Genomic DNA, 7,714 nt, shown 5'->3' with positions numbered 1-7,714 from the left:
TTCTTGGTGGCAAAACCCTTGTTGGCAATCACAGAGGTCAGACGTTTCTTGTAGTTGGCCACCAGGTTTGCACACATCTCAGGAGGGATTTTCTCCCACTCCTCTTTGCAGATCTTCTCCAAGTCATTAAGGTTTTGAGGCTGACGTTTGGCAACTCGAAACTTCAGCTCCCTCCACAGATTTTCTATGGGATTATGGTCTGGAGACTGGCTAGGCCACTCCAGGACCTTAATGTGCTTCTTCTTGAGCCACTCCTTTGTTGCCTTGGCCATGTGTTTTGGGTCATTGTCATGCTGGAATACCCATCCACGACCCATTTTCAATGCCCTGGCTGAGGGAAGGAGGTTCTCACCCAAGATTTGACGGTACATGGCCCCGTCCATCGTCCCTTTGATGCGGTGAAGTTGTCCTGTCCCCTTAGCAGAAAAACACCCCCAAAGCATAATGTTTCCACCTCCATGTTTGACGGTGGGGATGGTGTTCTTGGGGTAATAGGCAGCATTCCTCCTCCTCCAAACACGGCGAGTTGAGTTGATGGCAAAGAGCTCGATTTTGGTCTCATCTGACCACAACACTTTCACCCAGTACTCCTCTGAATCATTCAGATGTTCATTGGCAAACTTCAGACGGGCCTGTATATGTGCTTTCTTGAGCAGGGGGACCTTGTGGGCGCTGCAGGATTTCAGTCCTTCACGGCGTAGTGTGTTACCAATTGTTTTCTTGGTGACTATGGTCCCAGCTGCCTTGAGATCATTGACAAGATCCCCCCGTGTAGTTCTGGGCTGATTCCTTACCATTCTCATGATCATTGCAACTCCATGAGGTGAGATCTTGCATGGAGCCCCAGGCCGAGGGAGATTGACAGTTATTTTGTGTTTCTTTCATTTGCGAATAATCACACCAACTGTTGTCACCTTCTCACCAAGCTGCTTGGCGATGGTCTTGTAGCCCATTCCAGCCTTGTGTAGGTCTACAATCTTGTCCCTGACATCCTTGGAGAGCTTTGTTCTTGGCCATTGTGGAGAGTTTGGAATCTGATTGATTGATTGCTTCTGTGGACAGGTGTCTTTTATACAGGTAACAAGCTAAGATTAGGAGCACTCCCTTTAAGAGTGTGCTCCTAATCTCAGCTCGTTACCTGTATAAAAGAATCCTGGGAGCCAGAAATCTTTCTGATTGACAGGGGGTCAAATACTTATTTCCCTCATTAAAATGCAAATCAATTTATAAAATTTTTGACATGCGTTTTTCTGGATTTTTTTGTTGTTATTCTGTCTCTCACTGTTCAAATAAACCTACCATTAAAATTATAGACTGATCATTTCTTTGCCAGTGGGCAAACGTACAAAATCAGCAGGGGATCAAATACTTTTTTCCCCTCACTGTACATTCACCGGACTGTTTATTAGGTACACCCATCTAGTACCGGGTCGGACCCCCCTTTGCCTCCAGAACAGCCTGAATTATTCGGGGCATTCTACAAGCTGTCGGAAACATTCCACAGGGATGCTTGTCCATGCTGACGCGATGATATCACGCAGTTGCTGCAGATTTGACGGCGCTACATTCATGCTGCGAACAGCCCATTCCTTCTCATCCCAAAGATGCTCTATTGAGTTGAGGTCTGGGGACTGCGCAGGCCACTCAAGTAAACTGAACTCGCGGTCATGTTCCAGGTGATGTTTTTCCACTACTCAATTGTCCAGTGTTGGTGGTCGCGTGCCCACTGGAGCCGCTTCTTCTCGTTTTTAGCTGATGTAGAATTGTCTGGAAATAAATTGAAATTAGGCCGATGGTAATTGATGGCTGATGATCTGTGGTCAGAGGCAACAGGACGCCCACCCACTGCTTTTAAAAAGGGTAGGTAGCATAAACATAACCACATGTAACATATGGATTTGCATTAGTATATGCATCAAAAGTCCCAATGCAAAGTTACACATCACTTTTCTATTTTTGTAATTATTACATAAAACCGAACAGAATTCCGAAGAATGCCTTACATGCTGACCAAACCGCATGTAGATTGTTTCCTCCCACACCAGACGCGATCAGGACACACAGGTTGAAATATCAAAACAAACTCTAAACCAACTATATTAACTTGGGGACAAGTCGAAAAGCATTAAACATTTATGGCAATATAGCTAGCTAGCTGTTGCTAGCTAATTTGTCCAGGGATATAAACATTGGGTTGTTATTTTACCTGAAATGCACAAGGTCCTCTACTCCAACAATTCATCCACAGATAAACGGTAAAAGTTTGTTTTCTAGTAATCTCTCCTCCTTCAAGCTTCTTCTTCGGACTTTAAATGGCGGTTGGCAACCAACTTTATGGTGCATTACCACAACCAACTGGACTGGAGCGTAGACCTCAGTTCATCTTTCAATCACCCACGTGGGTAGATGCGCCTAAAAACCAATGAGGAGATGGGAGAGGCAGGACTTGCAGCGCGTTGAGCGTCACCATAGAACAGAGTTCTATTTTAGCGCCTGGCCACGCAGACGCGCGCAAGCAGTGTGGGTGCAATGATTGAATAACATGTGTACATTTATTTTGCGACACGTGCGGTGTGGTCAGCATGTAAGTCATGTCGGAATGTTTTTTTCCGGGGTGTGATGTAATATGGAGGACCCTGCAAGCCAGTCTATTCTAGGGCTGACCCCAATTAGTCGACTGGTCGATTGTTTGGTCGATAGGCTGTTGGTCGACAAATCATTTTTTTGTAGAGCAGTAGCAAATATATACAGTATATGTTTTATGGCACACAAGACACCTGTCTGATTCGTGCCCATCTCAGTAAACTAATCCATTGCGGAGGCCGCAGGGATGACACAGTCCAAGAAGAAGGGGACTGTGGCTAATAGCTTATTTATGCTTGATCCTGCAATGCTGTCCAGAGGCTCTGTATAGAGGGTGTGACGCAATTGCGCAGCCTCCGGAGGCTTGCCAAATCGAGCTCCATATGTACGCCTACCAATATTTTTTAACAATGCAGAGTGCTCCATATAGCTCTGTATAACTCCGCATTGACATGATTGGCTGATGGCAGGTGGGGATGGGAGATCCTGTATAAACAAAAACTCACTAACTTGACAACTTTATTCACAACTGCTCTGCGAAGTGCAAGAAGTATGAATACCTGACTTCTAAAAAGGCCATATCACAGTAAATGCTGTACAGCCACTGCAGATGTCGGATTGACCATGCAGAGCCTTTAAGATGCACAATGCATGTCGCTCTCCCGCCAATGTGCACATTCATTGTTTCATAACTCCATTGTGTGAATCGTTTGTGTTTGATTGTTAGTGTCTATCAATTCCCTATTACATACACTGCCTTTGGAAAGTATTCACCCCTTGACTTTTTCTACATTATGTTAGGTTACAGCCTTATTCTAAAATTGATAATTGTTTTTTCCCTTCATCAATCTACACACAATACCCCATAATGAAATAGCAAAAACAGGTTTTTAGAAATGTTTGCAAATGTATTACATTTACATAAGTATTCAGACCCTTTCCTTAGTACTTTGTTGAAGCACCTTTGAAAACGATTACAGCCTCAAGTCTTCTTAGGTATGACGTTACAAGCTTTGCACACCTGTATTTGGGGAGTTTCTCCCATTCTTCTCTGCAGATCCTCTCAAGCTCTGTCAGGTTGGATTGGGAGCGTTGCTGCACAGCTATTTTCAGGTCTCTCCAGAGATGTTCGATCGGGTTCAAGTCCGGTCTCTGGCTGGGTCACTCACGGACATTGAGACTTGTCCCGAAGCAAACTCCTGCATTGTCTTGGCTGTGTGCTTAGGGTCGTTGTCCTGTTGGAAGGTGAACCTTCGCCCCAGTCTGAGGACCTGAGCGCTCTGGAGCAGGTTTTCATCAAGGATCTCTATGTTCTTTGCTGCGTTCATCTTTGCCTCGATCCTGACTAGTCTCCCAGTCCCTGCCGCTGAAAAACATCCCCACAGCATGATGCTGCCACCACCATGCTTCACCGTAGGGATGGTGCCAGGTTTCCTCCAGACGTGACGCTTGGCATTCAGGCCAAAGAGTTCAATCTTGGTTTCATCAGACCAGATAATCTTGTTTCTCATGGTCTGAGAGTCTTTAGGCGCCTTTTGGCAAACTCCAAGCAGGATGTCATGTGCCTTTTACTGAGGAGTGGCTTCCGTCTGGTCACTCTACCATAAAGGCCTGATTGGTGGAGTGCTGCAGAGATGGTTGTCCTTCTGGAAGGTTCTCCCATCTCCACAGAGGAACTCTAGAGCTCTGTCAGAGTGACCATCAGGTTCTTGGTCACCTCCCTGACCAAGACCCTTCTCCCCCGATTGCTCAGTTTGGCCGGGCAGCCAGCTCTAGGAAGAGTCTTGGTGGTTCCAAACTTCTTCCATTTAAGAATGATGGCGGCCACTGTGTTCTTGGGGACCTACAATGCTGCAGAAATGTTTTGGTACCCTTCCCCAGATCTGTACCTCGACATAATCCTGTCTCGGAGCTCCATGGACAATTCCTTCGACCTCATGGCTTGGTCTTCAAATTAGTGAATTTGTCTATTTCAGTTACACCCATTGCTGCCAGGTGTATAAAGTCGAGCACACAGCCATGCAATCTCCATAGACAAACATTGGCAGTATAATGGCCTTACTGAAGAGCTCTGTGACTTTCAACGTGGCACCGTAATAGGATGCCACCTTTCCAACAAGTCAGTTCATCAAATTTCTGCCCTGCTAGACCCAGTCAACTGTAAGTGCTGTTATTGTGAAGTGGAAACATCTAGGAGCAACAACGGCTCAGCCGTGAAGTGGAAGGCAACACAAGCTCACAGAACGGGACCGCCGAGTGCTGTCCTCGGCAGCAACACTCACTACAGAGTTCCAAACTGCCTCTGGAAGCAACTTCAGCACAATAACTATTCGTTGGGAGCTTCATGAAATGGGTTTCCATGGCCGAGCAGCCGCACTCAAGCCTAATGCGAAATGTCAAGCGTCGGCTGGAAACCCATTTCACCATGCGCAATGCCAAGTGTCGGCTGGAGTGATGAATCACGCTGCACCATCTGGCAGTCCGACAGATGAATCTGGGTTTGGCGGATGCCAGGAGAACGCTACCTGCCCCAATGCATAGTGCCAACTGTAAAGTTTGGTGGAGGAGGAATAATGGTCTGGGGCTGTTTTTCATGGTTCGGGCTAGGCCCCTTAGTTCCAGTGAAGGGAAATCTTAACGCTACAGCATACAATTACATTCTAGACGATTCTGGGCTTCCAACTTTGTGGTAACAGTTAGGGGAAGGCCCTTTCCTGTTTCAGCATGACAATGCCCCTGTGCACAAAGTGAGGTCCATACAGAAATGGTTTGTTGAGATCCGTGTGGAAGAACATGACCGGCCTGCACAGAGCCCTGACCTCAACCCCATCGAACACCTTTGGGATGAATTGGACCGCCGACTGCGAGCCAGGCCTATTCTCCCAACATCAGTGCCCGACCTCACTAATGCTCTTGTGGCTGAATGGAAGCAAGTCCCCGCAGCTATGTTCCAAACAGCCCCAGACCATTATTCCTCCTCCACCAAACTTTACAGTTGGCACTGTGCATTGGGGCAGGTAGGGTTTTCCTAGCATCCGCCAAACCCAGATTCGTCTGTCGGACTGCCAGATGGTGAAGCGTGATTTATCACTCCAGAGAACGCGTTTCCACTGCTCCAGAGTCCAATGGCGTCGGGCTTTATACCACTCCAGTCGACACTTGTCATTGCGCATGGTGATCTTAGACTTGTGTGCGGCTGCTTGGCCATGGAAACCCATTTCATGAAGCTCCCGACGAACAGTTCTTGTGCTGACGTTGCTTCCAGAGGCAGTTTGGAACTCGGTAGTGAGTGTTGCAACCGAGGACAAACTATTTTTATGCGCTACGCACTTCAGCACGGTCCCGTTCTGTGAGCTTGTGTGGCCTACCACTTTGCGGCTGAGCCGTTGTTGCTCCTAGATGTTTCCACTTCACAATAAAAGCACTTCCAGTTGACCGGGGCAGCTCTAGCAGGGCAGGAATTTGACGAACTGACTTGTTTGGAAAGGTGGCATCCTATGACGGTGCCACGTTGAAAGTCAGTAAGGCCATTCTACTGCCAATGTTTGTCTATGGAGATTGCATGGCTGTGTGCTCGGTTTTATACACCTGTCAGCAACGGGTGTGGCTGAAATAGCCGAATCCACTAATTTCAAGGGGTGTCCACATACTTTTGTATATACAGTGGGGAAAATAAGTATTTGGCCAATAACAAAAGTTTCTCAATACTTTGTTATATACCCTTTGTTGGCAATGACACAGGTCAAACGTTTTCTGTAAGTCTTCACAAGGTTTTCACACACTGTTGCTGGTATTTTGGCCCATTCCTCCATGCAGATCTCCTCTAGAGCAGCGATGTTTTGGGGCTGTCGCTGGGCAATACGGACTTTCAACTCCCTCCAAATATTTTCTATGGGGTTGAGATCTGGAGACTGGCTAGGCCACTCCAGGACCTTGAAATGCTTCTTACGAAGCCACTCCTTCGTTGCCCGGGCGGTGTGTTTGGGATCATTGTCATGCTGAAAGACCCAGCCACGTTTCATCTTCAATGCCCTTGCTGATGGAAGGAGGTTTTCACTCAAAATCTCACGATACATGGCCCCATTCATTCTTTCCTTTACACGGATCAGTCGTCCTGGTCCCTTTGTAGAAAAACAGCCCCAAAGCATGATGTTTCCACCCCCATGCTTCACAGTATGTATGGTGTTCTTTGGATGCAACTCAGCATTCTTTGTCCTCCAAACACTACGAGTTGAGTTTTTACCAAAAAGTTCTATTTTGGTTTCATCTGACCATATGACATTCTCCCAATCCTCTTCTGGATCATCCAAATGCACTCTAGCAAACTTCAGACAGGCCTGGACATGTACTGGCTTAAGCAGGGGGACACGTCTGGCACTGCAGGATTTGAGTCCCTGGCGGCGTAGTGTGTTACTGATGGTAGGCTTTGTTACTTTGGTCCCAGCTCTCTGCAGGTCATTCACTAGGTCCCCCCGTGTGGTTCTGGGATTTTTGCTCACCGTTCTTGTGATCATTTTGACCCCACGGGGTGAGATCTTGCGTGGAGCCCCAGATCGAGGGAGATTATCAGTGGTCTTGTATGTCTTCCATTTCCTAATAATTGCTCCCACAGTTGATTTCTTCAAACCAAGCTGCTTACCTATTGCAGATTCAGTCTTCCCAGCCTGGTGCAGGTCTACAATTTTGTTTCTGGTGTCCTTTGACAGCTCTTTGGTCTTGGCCATAGTGGAGTTTGGAGTGTGACTGTTTGAGGTTGTGGACAGGTGTCTTTTACACTGATAACAAGTTCAAACAGGTGCCATTAATACAGGTAACGAGTGGAGGACAGAGGAGCCTCTTAAAGAAGTAGTTACAGGTCTGTGAGAGCCAGAAATCTTGCTTGTTTGTAGGTGACCAAATACTTATTTTCCACCATAATTTGCAAATAAATTCATTAAAAATCCTACAATGTGATTTTCTGGATTTTTTTCCCTCAATTTGTCTGTCATAGTTGACGTGTACCTATGATGAAAATTACAGGCCTCTCTCATCTTTTTAAGTGGGAGAAGTTGCACAATTGGTGGCTGACTAAATACTTTTTTCCCCCACTGTATAGTGTACGTTAAAGTAAACCAAGTTTTGGAACGCCAGT

The sequence above is a fragment of the Coregonus clupeaformis genome, chromosome 11 (assembly GCF_020615455.1).
Source record: "Coregonus clupeaformis isolate EN_2021a chromosome 11, ASM2061545v1, whole genome shotgun sequence".
Taxonomy (NCBI): Eukaryota; Metazoa; Chordata; class Actinopteri; order Salmoniformes; family Salmonidae; genus Coregonus; species Coregonus clupeaformis.
The sequence above is the reverse complement of the archived record's forward strand: the minus strand, read 5'-3'. Positions refer to the sequence as shown.